The 18,717-nt window shown below is 41.6% G+C and overlaps 1 protein-coding gene across 2 annotated transcripts in view; it reads right to left on the bottom strand.

The window, feature by feature from the left end:
* LOC140725142 (spectrin beta chain, non-erythrocytic 1-like) overlaps positions 1–18,717 on the bottom strand; it is a 332,123-nt gene that overhangs the window by 240,331 nt on the left and 73,075 nt on the right. The window lies entirely within an intron of this gene.

The following is an 18,717-nucleotide window of genomic DNA, read 5'->3' as shown; positions in this document are numbered from 1 at the left end:
ATCAAGCATTGCACACTCTCTCACTGGGACTTCTATGAACTGATTAAAGAAACTTCCCTGAATACATTTGACAAACTCTATCCCATCTAATCCTTTTACAGTATGGGAGTCCCACACTGTGTGCAAAGTTAAAAATCACCTACTATAACAACCCTGTGTTTCTTGCAATGGTCTATGATCTCTCTGCAAATTTGTCACATTAAATTCCTGGACTGTCGGGTGGTCTATAATATAGACCCGTTAATGTGGTCACACCTTTCTTATTTCACAGTTCCACTCATAACGTCTCACTAGATAAGTTCTCCAGTCTGTCCTGATGGAGCACTGCCATGATATTTACTCTGACTAGTAACACCACCCCTTCCCTTTTAATTCCTCCCACTCTGTTGCATCTAAAACAGCAGAACCCTGGAATGTTGAGCTGCCAGTCCTGCCCTTCCAGCAACCAAGTCTCACTAATGCCTACAATATCATAATTCCAGGTGTTGATCCATGCCCAAGCTCAACTGCCTTTCACACAATAGTTCATGCATTGAAACAACTCAAGACATTAGTTGCACCATGATGAACCGCTTGATTCTTGACTTTGCGGTCTTAACAACATCTGACTCCACAACCTGTCCACCATCTGATCTGGCACTCTGGTTCCCAACCCCCTGAAACTCTGGTTTAAACCATGTCCACCCCCACCACCATCCATGCAATTCTACCAAACCTTCCTGCTAGGATATTAGTCCCCCTCCATTTCAGGTGCAAACAGTCTCTTCTGTGCAGGTCCCACCTTTGCTGAAAGTGAGCCCACTCATCCAACTATATGTCCTCCCTTCCACACCAGCCCCTTAGCCAATTGTAAGAATCTTCCTTCTTCTGGCCTCACCAGCACTTGGCATGGCTAGCAATGCAGATATCACAGCCTGCAAGATCCTACCCTTTAATTTAGCATCTAAGTCTCTGAACTCACTTTGCAGAACCTCGGCACTCTTCCTACCTATGTCATTGGACTACAATAGGTGCAGGAGTAGGCCATTTGGCCCTTCGATCCAGCACCGCCATTCAATGTGATCATGGCTGATCATCCACAATCAGTACCCCATTCTTGCCTTTTCCCCATATCCTTTGACTCCGCTATCTTTAAGAGCTCTATCTAACTCTTTCTTGAAAACATCCAAAGAATTGACCTCCACTGCCTTCTGAGGCACAGCATTCCATAGATCCACAACCCTCTGGGTGAATTTTTTTTTCCTGAACTCCGTTCTAAATGGCCTACCCCTTATTCTTAAACTGTGGCCTCTGGTTCTGGACTCCCCCAACTACGACCCCTGGCTACTCGTCCTCCCACTTAAGAATGCTGATTTGATCTGAGACATCCCGTACTCTGGCATCCAGGAGGCAACATACCATCTGGGAATTTTGTTCTCATCCACAGAACTTCTTTTCTGTTCCCCTAACTAATGAATCTCCTTTCACAAGAGCTTGCCTCTTCTTCCCCGCTTCCCTTCTGAGTCACAGAGCCAGACTCAGTGCCAGAGACCAGACCACTGTGATCTTGCTCTGCTTGATGATCCCCTCTCTACAGTATCCAAAATGGTACAACCTCTCATTGAGAGGGATGGCCTCAGGGGTACACTGCATGGCTGTTTAACCCCTTTCCCCTTCCTGACTGTCACGCAGTCTCGTGTGTCCTGCCACTTCAGTGTAAATACCCCTCTCTATGTCCTATCTATCATTCCCTCAGCCTCCCAAATGATTTGGAGTTCATCCATTTACAGTTCCAAATCCTTAACACAGAGTGTTAGAAGCTTCTCACAGGTGAAGTCATCAGGGACACGAGTTTCCCTGCCTTCCCACATCCTACAAAAGGGAAGCAAGGAAAGAAAAGTTTGTGACTGATAATAGAGAGCTCTTTGCATACTAAAGAAGTTAATAGTCAGATTAGTGAAGGATAGTGATGGAGTTGTTTAAAAGTAGAACAGTGCATAGTGATAGTCAGAGAATGGACATGACAAGTGCATTTTTCTTTTGGGTTGGAATTTGTCTGACTCATGAACTAAAGTAAAACTTCTTTGCAATCGGTGACATTTCTGTGAAATTCTAAAATCATACCAAGAAGGAATGAATGATTTGAAAAATAAATTAAGTGCCTTGTTGGTAACTTGGCAGAGTTTTCAGACCTCTTGAGTTTATCTTATTGAAATCGGAGGTAAAAGACAAGGTTTCCAAGCCATGATGATAAGCTCACCAACAAATTTAAAAGCTATACAAAGTATATCAACTTCTGTACTTTGAAGGTGCATTGATTTTCAATGAACAACATTTTTAACAAAGACTACATAAAGGATCAAGGCTCGCAGTGAAGATAAATTATCTGTGTGAGACAGCAAAAGGTAAATTAAATGAGGAAATAACTTCAGCAATGGCAAATTTGAATATTAAATTCTGTACTGCAACATTCTGATTGTTTTAGTATTCTGAGAAATTATGATTGGAGTAGGAGAAGGATAACGAGCTTTAGTGGTGCAGGGAGGATATTTAATACAAGTTGCAGCAAATTGAGGATATTACTCAAAATGTTACTCAGAAGTTAATCATTTTCAAAGTAATTAAATGATACACTAAGCTGTAAGCACATCTATCAGAGACATAAAGCAACTTTCTGGTAAAAATAACAGAAATGAACATAGGAAGAGTTATTTAAATACAATAACAGGTAAACAGTATTAATCTTAAAGTTGACATGAAAACAGTGCATTTTTCTTTTGAGATGGGTCCTAAAGGTACTGGAATCTTTCCATTCTAGTCAATGAAACCAAAATAATTTGTTATCTGATCTTTTATTTATTCATTCTTTATTTTTGATCAAGGCAGCACTGGTGGGACCAACATTTATTTCTTATATTCTACTGCCTTTGATGAGCCAACTTCTTGAACTACAATTATCCCCTACAGTGAAGAACCATTTGGGTCAGGAGTTTCAGAATTTACACCCACTGACGATGAAGGAATGGAAATATATTTCCAAGTTAAAATGTAATGTTTACCGTGATGATGTTCATATTGGTGGAGGGGTTACGGATTTGGGAGGTGCTGTTAGACTATTCTTGGTGAGTGGTTATAAAGCATTTTGCATTCTAGTCACGAAATGCTTGTGGTAGGGAATTAATGTTTAGGGTGATTCTTGAAGACCATTCAAGCAGGTTGCTTTGTCATGGATAGATCTGAGCTTCCTATGGATTTTTTGGGGCAGCATTTACCCAGGCAAGTGTTCTATGGCAGACACAATCTCAATGGCCCTTCACAAGGCCTGAGATCACCTGGGCAATACAAACACCTGTCAGGATGCTGTTCATTGACTATAGCTCAGTTTCTTAACACCACCATTCCCACAGTTCTGATTGAAAAAATACAGAATCTGGGCCTCTGTACCTCCCCCTGCAAATGGATCCTTGACTTCCTCACCAGAAGACCACAATCTTTGCAAATTAGTAATAACATCTGCTCCTCACTGACAACTAAAACTGGTGTACCTCAGGGATGTATGCTTCACCCACTGATCTACTCTCTCTGTACTCATGACTGTGTGGACAGGCATAGGTCACGTGCCATCTATAAATTTGCTGATGATATTAAGTTGTTGGCAGAACCTCAGATGGAGATGAGAGGTCATACAGGAGCAAGATATATCAGCTGGTTGAGTGGTGTCACAGCAACAACCTCGAGTTCAATGTTAGCAAGACCAAAGCACTGATTGTAGACTTCAGAAAGGGTGAGAAGAAGGAACATAAACCAATCCTCAAAGAGGGATCAGAAGAGGAGCAAATGAGCAAGTTCAAGTTCCTGGGTGTCAATATCTCTGAGGATCTAACCTGGTCCCAACATATTGATGCAGCTACAAAGGAGGCCAGACAGCATCTATATTTCATTAGGACTTTGAGGAGATTTAATTTGTCACTTAAAACACTTGAAAACTTCTACAGATAGACCATGGAGAGCATTCTGACAGGCTATAAGACTGCATCGGTGTTTGGTATGGGAGATGGGGATGCTGCTGTGCAGGATTGAAAGAAGCTAAAGAAAGTGGTAAAATTAGTCAGGTCCATCATGGGTACTAGCCTCTGTAGTATCCAAGACTTCTTTAAGGAGTGGTGCATCAGAATGGTGGTGTCCATTATTAAGGAGCCCATCACCCAGGATATGCCCTCTACTCACTGTTACCATCAGGAAGGAGGTACAGAAGCCTGAAGGCACACACTCAGTGATTCAGGAACAGCTTCTTCCCTGCTGACATCAGACTTCTAAATGGACATTAGGCCCATGAACATGACTTCACTTTTTAAAATTATTTCTGTTCTTGCACTATTTTTGATTTAACTATTTAGTATACATATTTAGTTACTGGAATTGACTTTTTTAAAAATATTTATCTTGTATTGCACTGCACTGCTGCCACTAACTTAATGAGTTTCACAACATAGGCTGGTAATATTAAACCTGATTCTGATTCTGAAGTGAAAAATCCATTACACACCTACCTGGTGCCTTTCTGATGGTGAAAATGCTCTGGAGTGTCAGAAGACCAGTCACTAGACACAGAATACTCGGTCTCTGACCTGCTCTTGTAACCACACTATGTGGCTCCTTCATTCCGTCCCTAGTCACTGATGACTTCCCCATGACGGGTTGGGGACACTGGTGATTCTAATGCCATTGCATGTCAAGGATAGGTGGTTGGACTCACTGCTGTTGGAGATTTATTTACTTATTGAGATACTGTGTGGAGTAGGCCTTTTCGGCCCTTTGAGCCACGCGGCCCAACACCCCACCAATGCAACACTAGCCTAATCAAGAGACAATTCACAATGACCAATTAACCTAACAACTGGTATGTCTTTGGACTGTGGGAGAAAACCAGAGCACCCAGAGGAAACCCACGTGGTCACGGGGAGAACGTATAAACTCCTTACAGGCGGTGTGAGGAATTGAACCCAGGTCACCTGTACTGTAAAGCGTTGTGCTAACCACTACACTACCATGCCACCCATGGGATGGTCAATGACGGTCAGATCTTGGCTCAAATTTTACTTTCCACTTGTCAGCCCAGACCTGAATGTTATCTCATTTCTGTTGTTCGCAGGTATGGATTATTTCATTTGCTGAGGTGAGTGAAATTTAACATTTATTAACAAATATCCTGACCTTTTAATATAGAAGGAAAATCATTTATGAGGCTGATAAAGATGTACGGGCCAAGGACACTGCCTAGAGAAAACCTTGAGGCTATAATGATTTACCTCCTACAAGTGCAACTATTTTCCTTTGCGCAAAGTATGATTTCAGCCATTGGAATAGTTTTGATGATTGATAGGACTGACTAAATCAGTCTGATCATACTTGATCTGCCTTTCTGTGAACAAGGCTCACCTGGGCAATTTTTCACACTTTTGGGGAGGTGTCTGTGTTGCAAAGGAAAAGCCAGGCTGGAGTTTCAGAGAGTTTTGGTTCACGAGTTATCACTGCTACAGCTGAGATGCTACCTAGTGTCAGACTTTCTTTCATCCTGTACTCTCAGCTGTTGCTTGATATAACAGAATTAAATCAATTGGCTGAAGAATGGGTTCTGTGATGAAGTGCATCTCAGAATTAAACCAAGATTGCTTCAACACTGCAATACTTCACCTTTGAGATAATTAGAGATTATGCTAAAATCTATGGAAATTTTTTATTAAGAGTGAATTAAAACAGTACTTTGATCATTACTTAATAAATACATGACTTTTTAAAAAATATTATTTTGCAGGGGCAAACAAGTAACTTCAAGTAAGTGAGTGGATAACTTCACTCACCTCAGCTCTTAACTGATTCCACAACCTATGGACTCATTTTCAAAGACAACTCATGGTCTCTATTATTTATTTATATTATTACTTGTATTCTCACAGGTAGTCTTCTTTTGTACACTGTTGGTTGTCAAAAAAAAGTAGCAAGGTAGTGTTCAGGGATTCAATGCCCATTTAGAAATCGGATGGCAGAGGGAAAGAAGCTGTTCCTGAATTACTGAGTGTGTGCCTTCAGCTTCTGTACCTCCTACCTGATGGTAACAGGAAGAAGAGGGCATGCCCTGGGTAGTGGGGTTCCTTGATGATGGAAGCCACTTTTTTGAGGCACCACTCCTTGAAAATGTTTTGGATTCACCACCTTATCCAAGATGGTGGTGCGACACAGCTTGCAGCGGCCACTCCGGAACTGATTATCTGTTATTTGTGAAGTGGGGTGCCGTGCACAATCATAATCGATTGAAAACGAACGTGGGAGCACGGAGGAACATCGGGAAATCTCCAGGAAGACCTTCTTAGTTGCTGCTGCTGTGAGGTCCAGGACTCTGCTGGGAAGAACAGGCCCTCAGTCCTTGGGGTCGCGTTGCCAATGGCCGTTGGCGGGGCCGTCTTAATACGCTCGGCAGAGGATGGTGCTCGGAGAAGCTGTGCCAGAGGGGATGGTCGGAGTCCACTGCGGTCAGGACACTTTTGGTGTGTGTGTCTGCGAGGCTGGGTTCGACGGAGCTTTCACTGTGTGCTGCGTCTGCGAGGCTGAGACGGGTGGCGCTGTGGAAGTCCATAGCAGGGGTACTCCCTTCTGCCGCCGGCGTGGGATGGCGAGTCTGTCGGGACCCTGGGGACTTGTGGAAACTGTGTGGTGATTTCTTTTGAACTTGCGGTCCTTTAACATCTTTGGACTATTTTTACTGTGCCCATGGTCTGTTTTTTATCAATTATGCTATTGTTTGCACTGTTGTAACTATATATTGTAACTATGTGGTTTTGTGCAGGTCTTGTAGCTTTAGTTTTTGGTCTTGTTTGTCTGGGGATTTGGAGCTCCTTTTTGGGGAACGCACTAAGACGGTAGCGCAATATTAATACGCAGCAGCCTCTCCGGACTCTGGATTGGGGATTGCCAAACTTAATGTGGATTTTGTAGTGTAGTCTGTTTTGTCATATGCTTTTGTGATATCATTCTGGAGGAACGTTGTCTCATTTTTTAACTGCATTGCATTTGTGATTTCTAAATGACAATAAACTGAATCTGAATCTTTTCAAGCACTATTCTCCAGATTATAATGCCTCAGTAGGGAAAAGAATATTTCCCAATAGCTTCAAATGCTTTGATTATTGACAGATGAAATAGATTATCACTACTTCGTCTACCAGAGCTCTGAATTATGTATTCCCCTACTAAATCTCACATAAATATTCATTGTTCAATGGAGAATGATTCCAATTTGTCATATCTTTTTGCTGAAGTCCCTCAACTTGATTCCATTCCGGTAAACTTCCGTTGAATTATCCCCAAGCCCTTCACATCCTACCTTTGTCACACAATGCTGGACACCATTGAAGATTTATGAAGTACAACATAATTTAATTCCTTTTATACTCTTTGGAGTGGACAACTTTAACTCCCATCCTCACACCCACTACACTCACTCTTAAGAGCAGAACAATCACATCGTCATGCTTACTGATGACACAACAGTGGTGGGGTTCAACAACAACAATGATGAAATGGCCTACACAGAGGAGGTGGGAGAGCTTGAGGCCTGATGCCAGGCAGATAACCTCTTCCTTAATGTCAGCAAGACAAAGGAGAAGGTTTTCATCTTCAAGAGATCTCGTACCCCCTTTAGATCAGTGGCGAAGTGGAAACTGCAAGCAGTTTTAAACCCCTGGGAGTGCACATTACATACAGCCTCTCAAAGCTGAAGAACATATCCTACACAGTCAAGAAAGCTCAGCAACGCCTCTACTTTCTGAGGAGACTGATGAGAGAGCTGGACTTTGTGCATCTGTACTCGCGTCATTCTACAGGAGCACAGTAGAGACCACCCTGACAAGCTGCTTGGACCTGAACTGCACTGGGATGGGTGAAAAGGCTCCATAATGGATTGTCAAAACTGCCCAAAACATCACCAGCACCAGCCTACCCATCATTAAGAACAGTTGTACAGAAAGATGCCAGAAAAGAGTCAGTAACATCATGAAAGATCCCACACGCCCTGCTCAAGGACTGTTTGTCCCACTCCAGTAAGGGAGGAAGCAGTGTAGCACCTGCAGCAAGACCACCAGACTCAAAATCAGCTAACTTCCTTAAGCAGTAAGACTGATCAACACCTCCACCCTCTAACTCCACCACTACATTGTTATTTCCCGTCAGTCACTTTGTGTACAGCCTAGTGTCACTTTATGGGCATACAATCAATGTATATAAGCTATCTTACCTATTTCTATTTATTGTGTGTTTTTGGAATTATTATGTTCTTCATCTTTTATGGATGTTTCTGTGCTGCATCAGATCGAGAGTAACAACTAATTTGTTCTCTTTACATTTGCGTACAGGAAGTGACATTAAACAATCTTGAATCTTGAAATGCATAAAGGGAGAATAAAGTTAAATTAATAAAAATGAAAAATGGAATACCTTTCAGAGGCAAAATTCCATCCATTTTCCATTTTCTGACTTGGGAGCCAGAGCTTCTTATTGCCTGTAACTTTGCCACCCAGCTCCCCCTCTAACCTATAGGTCTGAGGCATCCTGCACTGCTACAACAAAGACCAATGCAAGCTAGAACAGCACCTTATCTTCCATCTGGCCACAGTACAGCCATCAGGAGTCAATGTTGAATTCTATAATGGAAACTGCAAATGATAGAAAATGGAGCAAAAAAAAAGAACGAACTGCTGGAGGAAACCTGGGGGTCAAACAGCAGACAGTATGTGCATCTGTTTTTGCTTATTTTTGCATTGGATTCTACAACCTTGGATAATTCCTCTGTGTGAGTTCTCCTTCTGTGATATTGGTTCAGCTTTTATACTCCTTTTCCCCCTCTGGGAAAGGAGGCTGCGCCCAGCCTAACCTACCAGGCATGTTTTCCTGCTCTTCCTATATGTTTCTGAGAACTAAAGCACCTCAAGGCACTGGAAAAATAACATCATTGCTGGTTACAAAGAAGAAATGTGCAGCGTGGTATAGAGTTGCTTCCTCCATCAGTAGCCACATAGAATGCTGTGAAATATTTCAGTGTTATTCGTATCATGTTGCCTGCAAACCAGTAAATAACAGGACAGTTAGTCCTGTCCTGTGATGAGCATGTTCATGGTCATTAATGAGCCAATAACCTGAGGTGGAACTACACAGCTGGCATTTATGTCTACTCATCATTACAGGTAGAGTAACAACATTTAAAAGACATTTGGATTGATACACGGATAGGAATGGTTCAGAGCGACATGGGCTGAATGAGGGCAAATGGAACTAGCTTAGATAGGCATTTTGGTCGGCATAGGCACGTTGGGCTCAAGGGCCTGTCTCCATGTTGTATGACTATTAACTGGTATCATATGAAATTGTACAATTTTACAAATTTGCAATAAATACACTGCTTTTTAGCACTTTCTTTCTTCAACCCTGAATTTACTCAAAGTTCAAAATAATCCCACAGTATTTTATTAATGAATTAATTCTGATGAGTAATTCAATCCAAAAACTTTAAGTCAGCTTTTAACTAGAAGTAAACTTCCACAGGTCCATGACTCATGATAGAGGCTGATAACTATCAGCAATTATTTTAATAGTTATTATTGGAAATCCACTATGCTATGGCATTGAGCTTTCAATACAGACTAATTGAACAAAACAGAATGCATGACAAATTACATGATGTCAAGTTAGACATCTTTTGAAGGTTAACATCAATATGAATTAATCCAGCTTGGTTCTACTATAACTTTCATAACACAGACTCATTATTGTCCAACCATGGATCTGAATCTGAAATTGGTTGGGGCTACATCATTAAGTCAACTTAAAAGACAGGCCGAAGATACATATTAACTGCATGATATACATTGAGTATCTTGAAGGACTTAAACCATAAGACATAGAAGCAAAATTAGGCCATCCAGCCCATTATATCTACTCCGTGCTATTCAATCACATCCAATTTATTTTTTTCTTTCAACCTTATACTCCTGCTTTCTCTCTGTAACTTTTGACATCCTTACTAAAGAATCAACTTTTGTTTTAACTATGACTTGGCTTCCACAGCACTCTGTAGCAATAAATTCCATAGATTTGATACTCTCTGGCTAAAGAACTTCTTCCTCACCTACCCTTCTATTCTGAAGTGTGCCCTCTGGTCTTGGACACTCCTACAGCCTCTGCATGTCCACTCTATCCAGACCTTTCAATATTTGATAGGTTTCAATGAAATCCATCCTCATCCTTACAAAGTCCAATATATACGGGCCCAGAGGCATCAAACACTCTTCCTTTGTCAACCCTTTTATCTCTGAGATAATTCTTGTAAACCTCCTCTGGACCCTCTCCAACACCAGCTCATCCTTTCTTTGATATGGGGCGCATACTCTACACACAACACTCCAAATATGATCTGACCATTGCTTCATAAAGCCTCAGCATTACATTTTTGCTTTTAAGTTCTAGTTCTCTCAAAATGAATGCTAACATTGCATTTTCCTTTCTTGCTGCTGACTCCATCTACAAGTTCACCTTTAGGGCATCTTGCCCTAGGACTTCCAAATCCCTTTGCATCTTTAATTTCAGAAATCTGTCCCCATTTAGAAAATGGTTCAGTCCTTTATTCCTTCTACCAAAGAGCATGACCATACCCTTCCCAACACTGTATTCAAACTGTCATTTTTTGCCCATTCCTCAATACTACTTGGTCTTCCACCTACTTTGCATCATTGCAAGCTTATCCACAAATCCGTCAATTCTGTCATCCAGATCATTGACACATGACATGAAAAATAGCACAGTTAACCCCAACCCTTCCAGATAATCACTAGTAACTGGCAGCCACACAGAAAAGGCACCCCTTTATTCCCAATTGTCAATCTACGATCAGGCAATCGCCTAACCATGCTAGTAACTTTGTAGTAAACGAGCCTGTTTTGCAGCCTCATGTGGGGTACCTTGTCAAAGACCTGCTGAAAATCCAAGCAAACAATACCCTCTGGCTCTCCTTTGTCGATCCTACCTGTTACTTCTTCAAAGAATTCCACTCTTAAGTGACATTTGTGATTTTCCAGTCCTGGAACCATATGTTTCTTGAAAGATCACTACTAATACCTTCACAACCTTATCAGCTATCTCTTTCAGAACTATTTGCTGCATTCCATCTGGTCCAGGTGATGTATCCACCTTTAGAACTTCCAGCTTCCCAAGTACCTTCTCCTTACTTACATTGACCACCCTCACTTCTGCCCTCAACTCCCGGATTCCTGGTATACTGTTGGCATTTTCCACAGTGAAGATTAATGCAAAGAACTTATTCATTTCATCCACCCTTTCATTTTTGCTCGTTGCTACTTCTCCAGCATCATTTTCTAGCAGTCCACTTTTTATATATCTGTAAAAACATTGTATCTTCTTTTTTGTACATTATTTACTAGCTTGCCTTCATATTTCCTCTTTATTGCCTTCTAAGTTGCCTTTTATTGGTTTTTAAAAGCCTCCCAATTCTATAATTTCCTACTAACTTTTACTATATTGTATACCCTCTCTTGGACCTTTATGCTGTCTTTGACTTCCCTTGTCAGCCACAGTATCACCTTTCCTTTTTAGAATGCTTCAGAAGGTGAGCAGTTAATAGTATGTTGCACAGAATCACTATCGCGAACAGATAGCTCTCACCAACACACCTGATCAGGTATATTATCAGATCCCGCAGGCTTTATGTGGGTTGATGTGGCTAGGGTCATCATCACATCAGCTGTGGCCAGACAGAGTGCCTGCTCATTGGGTGGGGGGGGGGCAGGGCAGGGGGAAGAGGTACATTCCTTGCCAGCACATCAAACCAAATGGAAAAGACATTCAGCCTATCAGGAAGAGAAACATCACTGTCATTGATGCACAGGATAGTCCATTCTGATCTGAATGTCCTGCCACATGGCCTCATATCTCCAGTGTCACAGAAATGCCTCTATATTCTCTTGTGAATAAACCTGTTCTGCCTTCCTGATGGCATGGGAAAGCACAGCTCTTGCTGACCCAAAAGCAGTCCCAATCTGAAGGCAGAATCCCGATCTCTCAGCCGTACTCGGACCTCCGCTGTCAACCATGGTTTCTGATTTGCCCTCTCGTTGATGTGGTTAATGATGATGACATCCTCAATTAACTTCTCTATGTAGCCAGTCACAGATTTCACATATTCATTGATGTTACATCTCCTCTGTGCCTACTTCAAGCACCTTAAAACTGTGCCCTCTCGTGCTAGCCATTCCAGCTGTGGGGAAAAAGCCTCTGACTATCCACACGATCAGTGCCTCTCATCATCAAGTCACCTCATCCTCTGTCGCTCCAAGAAAAAAAGACCAAGTTCACTCAGCCTATTCTCATAAGGCATGCTCCCCAATCCAGGCACCATCCTTGTAAGTCTCCTGTGCACCCTTTCTATAGTTTCCACCTTCTTCCTGTAGTGAGGCAACCAGAACTGAGCACAGTACTCCAAGGGGGGTCTGACCAGGGTCATATATAGCTGCAACATAGCCTCAGCTCCTAAACTCAATCCCACGATTGCTGAATGCCAATACACTATATGCTTTCTTAACCACAAAGTCAACCTGCGCAGCAGCTTTGAGTGTCCTAAGAACTCGGACCCCAAGGTGCATCTGATCCTCTCCTCTCCTGTCAAGAGTCTTACTGTTAATACTATATTCTGCCATCATATTTGACCTACCAAAATGAACCACTTCACACTTATCTGGGTTGAACTTCATCTGCCACTACTCAGCCCAGTTTTGCATCCTATCAATGTCCCGCTGTAACCTCTGACAGCCCTCCACACTATCCACAACACTCCAACCTTTGTGTCATCAGCAAATTTACTAACCCATCCCTCCACTTCCTCATCCAGGTCATTCATAAAAATCAGGAAGAGTAGGGGTCCCAGAACAGATCCCTGAGGCACTCCACTGGTGACCGATCTCCATGAAGAATATGACCCCTGTGCAACCACTCTTTGTCTTCTGTGGGCAAGCCAGTTCTGGATCCACAAAGCAATGTCCCCTTGGATCTCATGCCTCCTTACATTCTCAATAAGCCTTGCATGGGGTACCTTGTCAAATGCCTTGCTGAAATCCATATACACTACATCTACTACTCTTCCTTCATCAATGTGTGCAGTCACATCCTCCAAAAAAATGCTTTCCAAAAGCTTCAGCATATCCTCTTCATTAATATCTACATGCTCAAGCTTTTCAATCTGCTGTAAGTCATCCCTACAATCGCCAAGATCCTTTTCCATAGTGAATACTGAAGCAAAGTACTCATTAGCTACCTCTGCTATCTCCTCCGGTTCCATACACTTTCCCACTGTCACACTTCATTGGTCCTATTCTCTCATGTCATATCCTCTTGCTCTTCACATACTTGTAGAATGCCTTGGGGTCTTCCTTAATCCTGTCTGCCAAGGCCTTCTCTTGGCCGCTTCTGGCTCTCCTAATTTCATTCTTAAGCTCCTTCCTGCTAGCCTTATAATCTTCTAGATCTCTATCATTACCTAGTTTTTTGAATCTTTTGTAAGCTTTTCTTTTTTTCTTGACCAGATTTACAACAGCCTTTGTATACCATAGTTCCTGTACCCTACCATCCTTTCCATGTCTCATTGGAACGTACCTAATCGGAGCTCCACGCAAATATCCCCTGAACATTTGCCACATTTCTTCCGTACATTTCCCTGAGAACATCTGGTCCCAATTTATGCTTCCAAGTTCCTGCCTGATAGCCTCATATTTCCTCTTACTCCAATTAAATGCTTTCCTAACTTGTCTGTTCCTATCCCTCTCCAATGCTATGGTAAAGGAGATACACCTTCACTGTGAATCTTGCCAGAGATAGCAGGAATTCTGTCGGCCTGAAAAGAGAGGAGACCCTCTATCTGGATAATCGCTTCAGGGGTGGTCTCCTGGAGCTACGTTTCTGTCAGGATGAGCATGCAGCTGTCCTTTGTCTCACATTGCACCAATCTAGTTTATTTTCTAGCGATCATATGCTTGAACACAGAATTGACGAGAGAGCTGGCCTGAAGGGTTTTGCCTTCAGCCTTGCATGAATACCAGTGCACTTTCCTCGCTTTTGTTTCTTTGCATGCTGCTTCTGTCTCCCCTGGGTGGCTGTTGCTGGCGATGACATGGTGCTCAATAAGCCCACGTTGCAGAGCTCAACTGCTATCCAACAACTTGCTAGTTTGGTACGCTTGCAGTTTTTTTGTGTTCTTAATATCCAGAAGGGCCTTGTGATCATAAGAAAAGCATAAAGGATGAACATTACAACATGAGCTGGGACTGGAGTGACTGCTGTGACTGGACACATCACCATCTTGGACACCACTATCTGCAGTCTCTTTTTGTCTTCTCTTAGGTCAAATTCGTGATAGTGCTTTCTCATTATCTAGTAACTAGTAACGAGAAGCTAGACTGGACTGCCAACACAGATGCCTTGTGCAGGAAGGCACAGAGTCAACTGTACTTCCTTAGAAGGTTGGCGTCATTCAAAGTCTGTAGTGAGATGCTGAAGATGTTCTATAGGTCAGTTGTGGAGAGCGCCCTCTTCTTCGTGGTGGCGTGTTGGGGAGGAAGCATTAAGAAGAGGGACGCCTCACGTCTTAATAAGCTGGTAAGGAAGGCGGGCTCTGTCGTGGGCAAAGTACTGGAGAGTTTAACATCGGTAGCTGAGCGAAGGGCGCTGAGTAGGCTACGGTCAATTATGGATAACTCTGAACATCCTCTACATAGCACCATCCAGAGACAGAGAAGCAGTTTCAGCGACAGGTTACTATCGATGCAATGCTCCTCAGACAGGATGAAGAGGTCAATACTCCCCAATGCCATTAGGCTTTACAATTCAACCGCCAGGACTTAAGAACTTTTTAAAAGCTATTATTAATGCTTTTTGAGATAGTGATTTAGATGCATATCATATTTTTTTACTGAGTTAAGTATTGTATGTAATTAGTTTTGCTACAACATGTTCCATGTGTATGGGACATTGGAAAAAAAGTTGAATTTCCCCATGGGGATGAATAAAGTATCTATCTATCTATCTATCAGATGAACAGAAGTTTCCAGTGTTAGACAGACAAAGGCTCATATACTTGGTTTCAGCCCATCACCATTTCCAAGCCACCAACTTTGTCTATCGGAAGAGAGGATTTAAAAAATGGGTTCAGCCGCCCATTATCTAACTACATTACCTTCTATTCTCACACCACCCTTGCACTCACAAGTACACACTGACTTCCCATTTAGCAATAACACAATTCTAAAATTGCTTGTAACCGAAGACGGAATTCTGTCTTTGCTCAGGACATCTGGATTGGGATGCTGGGTGGGGTGGGGGGTGGAGTTAAGGGTGAGAGCAGAAGTGTGGAAAGTAAATGAGATGACTTGAAAAGGAATCTGTCAACTGTGGCTATTTCCTGCGACAGTCATTCCAGGAGGAGCAAGGTCAGAGTTCTTCTGCTCCTCAGTTTCCAACCAAAGATTTTCCTCCAACAGTCATCCTTCACATTTTAGAAACATAGAAAACCTACAGCACAATATAGGTTCTTCGGCCTACAAAGCTGTGCTGAACATGCCCTTACTTTAGAACTGCCTAGGCTTACCCATAACCCTCTATTTTTCTAAGCTCCATGTATCCATCAAGGAGTCTCTTAAAAGACCCTATCGTTTCCGCCTCCACCGCCGCTGCCTTCTCCAGGATTCCACCATCACAAACCTTCTTCCCTCCCCTTTCATCAGTCAAATTAATTAATCTGCCTCTTATTCCCACAGCGATCCCTGCCTCAACCTACATTCCTCTTTTAGTATCCATCCCTCCCCTACAAGTTAAAACTAACTTGATATCCCTCTTTTCCAGTTCCTGCAAAAGGTACTTTGAAAAGGTACTCTATTTTTCTCTCTCTCTAGAAGCTAGCTGACCTGCTGAGTGTTTCAGGCATTTTTAGATTTCATTTTAGACTTTTGGCAACTGCAGTTTTTGATTTTCTTGTTTATTTAACTATTTGAGCTATCTTGCTGTCATCATGTTTCATGACTCCTGTGTACAACACAGACACACATGAGCAACACAAACAACAATTCACAAGGTGTTATATTACAGATGGCAGAGCAGACCATGAAGATGACTCTACCGGTCAGACTACTCTACCTAGGAGGTACAGTAGCCTGTAGACCCACATCATCAGGTTCAAGACTCAGGAAGGTGAGAAGTTAATAGTATGTTGCACAGAATCACTATCATGTGCAGATAGCTCTCACCAATAGCAGTATGACAAGCAAAGGAGCAGAAAAATGAGGAGAAGGAAAATGAAAAAGGGAGAAGACAATATAGGAATGTCTATTCCATCCAGCTTTCTAAGCTGAAGACCAGATCCGTAACTCTCATTTCTGTTCAACAATAGTCCACGACTTTCCTTTCTATCAATAATATCATAGCATCATTTCACCAAACCAAACATTGTAGCCCTAGTAAAATAAATATTTGTGTCCATATTTCACATTGAAAATATTCCAATTAACAGAACTAATCCTTCGATGCTGTGATTTCCGTGTGCATATGTTGAACCTATTCCTCCTACTCAAAGCTAACCAAGAGGCTGGCGGATGGTTACTGAATTTCAACCAAGACAGCTCCAAGTGACCTTGCAGAATGACTCTGAGCATATGTGGACCTGGATGCCTCAGCTCCAGACTGCAGCGTCTCAGCGTGTGCAAGACCAAACCAGGCTAAGCAAGGACATTGCCACACTGGCAGGGGTCAGAGGATGAAGGACATCATGAAGGAATACTGTTGTGTGTGGACCAGGCATGCCGGAATACTTTTCAGACATCATCAAATGGATGCCAGTCTACGGCTGCACTGAATTAGTTGGCCTGCAAATCCAAATAGTCCCACTTTGGTCATGAGTCTATATTATACCCAGCACAATATCCTTGCCTAAACGTTTCATATTTTCATAATTTTTCTCATGATAGAAGGTAAGAAAGCATCATCTCTCAAAGATCCCACCATCCAGGCCAGGCCATCTTTATGCAGCTACTATCAGACAGGAGGTACAGAAACCTGAAGTCCCACGCCATCAGGTTCAAGAATAATTACCTCCCTTCAACTACGCAGCTCTTGAACCAACTGGCACAACTCTAATCACTACACCATGAATACTTTGACAACTTTGCGCTAAAGTGGACTTTGCTTTTTATATTCCATTTGTGTTTACTTGTATAATTTATGTTTATTTTGCAAATTTTGTTATATGATGTTATGTGCCTGTGATACAACTGAAAGTTCTTCATTGCATCGCTACTTACATGTACAGTACAATAACTCAACTTTGACTTCAAATGATTGGATAATATTAATCAAATATAGCCTTCTTTTCTTAAATCCATGCCAATCTATCTTTCTTCAATATTTTTGATTAAAATACTATATTTTCTATGGTACTCATCTTAAGCTAACTAATTTAAACTCCCCTGGAATTATTGGAGTGGATTACTGAATAAGGAAAATTCTAAATCTTTTTCTGGATCAACAAACAGTGGTATTAAACAAATCATGGTACCATTTAAAGATGTTCGTTCATCAATAAGCAGTCTTATTACCTTAAACACCCACCAACACTAAAAGGCCACGTTCAGGTTTCAAAAAGGCACCTGGATGGAGGAAAGCCACTGTAGTGAAAAAAACATATACAGGTGTTTCCCCCCCCCCCCCTTTACAAAGGTAGAGCGATCCTATGAAACCTTTCTTAAGCCGAAATGGTGTAAAGCGAAGAACCATTAACTTATATGGGAAAAATTTTCATAAAAGCGAAAATCCTCTTTGTAATGCAAAAACAGGTTACTAATGTAGGTCTTTTGTAAAAGCGAAGTGGCGTAAAGTGAACATTCATAAAGCGGGGGAGACCTGTATTATCCAGATATTAAAATGGTGGAATCTTTTCATCTTGATAAATGCACATCAATTGTAGTATTACCTTCACTTAAGTGGAGTCTTACTGTGAAATGACCATCTTAAATCAATAATCACACTAGCTTTTGTAATAATACTCTTGTCAATGTAGACAATAATTGTGCCTATTTGTCTCCCAAATGTATCATACTATAATAGATATTTACCCAAAACACTGATGCTACCCTATCACTGAATTTCTATATTCAGGGAAGCACCCTTCTAGAGTAATACAGTTCTGTTGTGGCATGTAAAAGTCATACTGTAATATACTATTATTGAAAAGATTGCAGTTTAATTGATGTTTTTGTGGATCTCATGAGATTAGCTGTATACATGCTATGTTGAACACTGGAAAACATAATTGTGTTAGTTTCTTTGCATAGTGCTTTGCAAAGAATTTCTAACAGAAGTAGCTTTCATATATGTAATCTCAGGATCTTCAAAAATTAAATTGGATTGAACGAGAAAGCAGGAACTCAAAAGTTCGAAGTAAATTTATTATCAAAGTACATATACTCGATGTCAGCGTACAATACCCTGAAATTCATTTTCTTGCAGGTAATCACAGTAGAGCAAAGAAATACAATAGAATCAACAAAAAACTACACGCAAAGAATGACAAGCAACCAGTGTGCAAAAGAACTGGCAGCAAACCAAAATTAGTCACGCCTACCTAGCTCAGGATAAGAT

Source organism: Hemitrygon akajei, chromosome 3, assembly GCF_048418815.1.
Source record: "Hemitrygon akajei chromosome 3, sHemAka1.3, whole genome shotgun sequence".
Classification (NCBI taxonomy): Eukaryota; Metazoa; Chordata; class Chondrichthyes; order Myliobatiformes; family Dasyatidae; genus Hemitrygon; species Hemitrygon akajei.
Note: the sequence above shows the minus strand (reverse complement) of the source record. Positions and strands in the feature narration are given on the sequence as shown.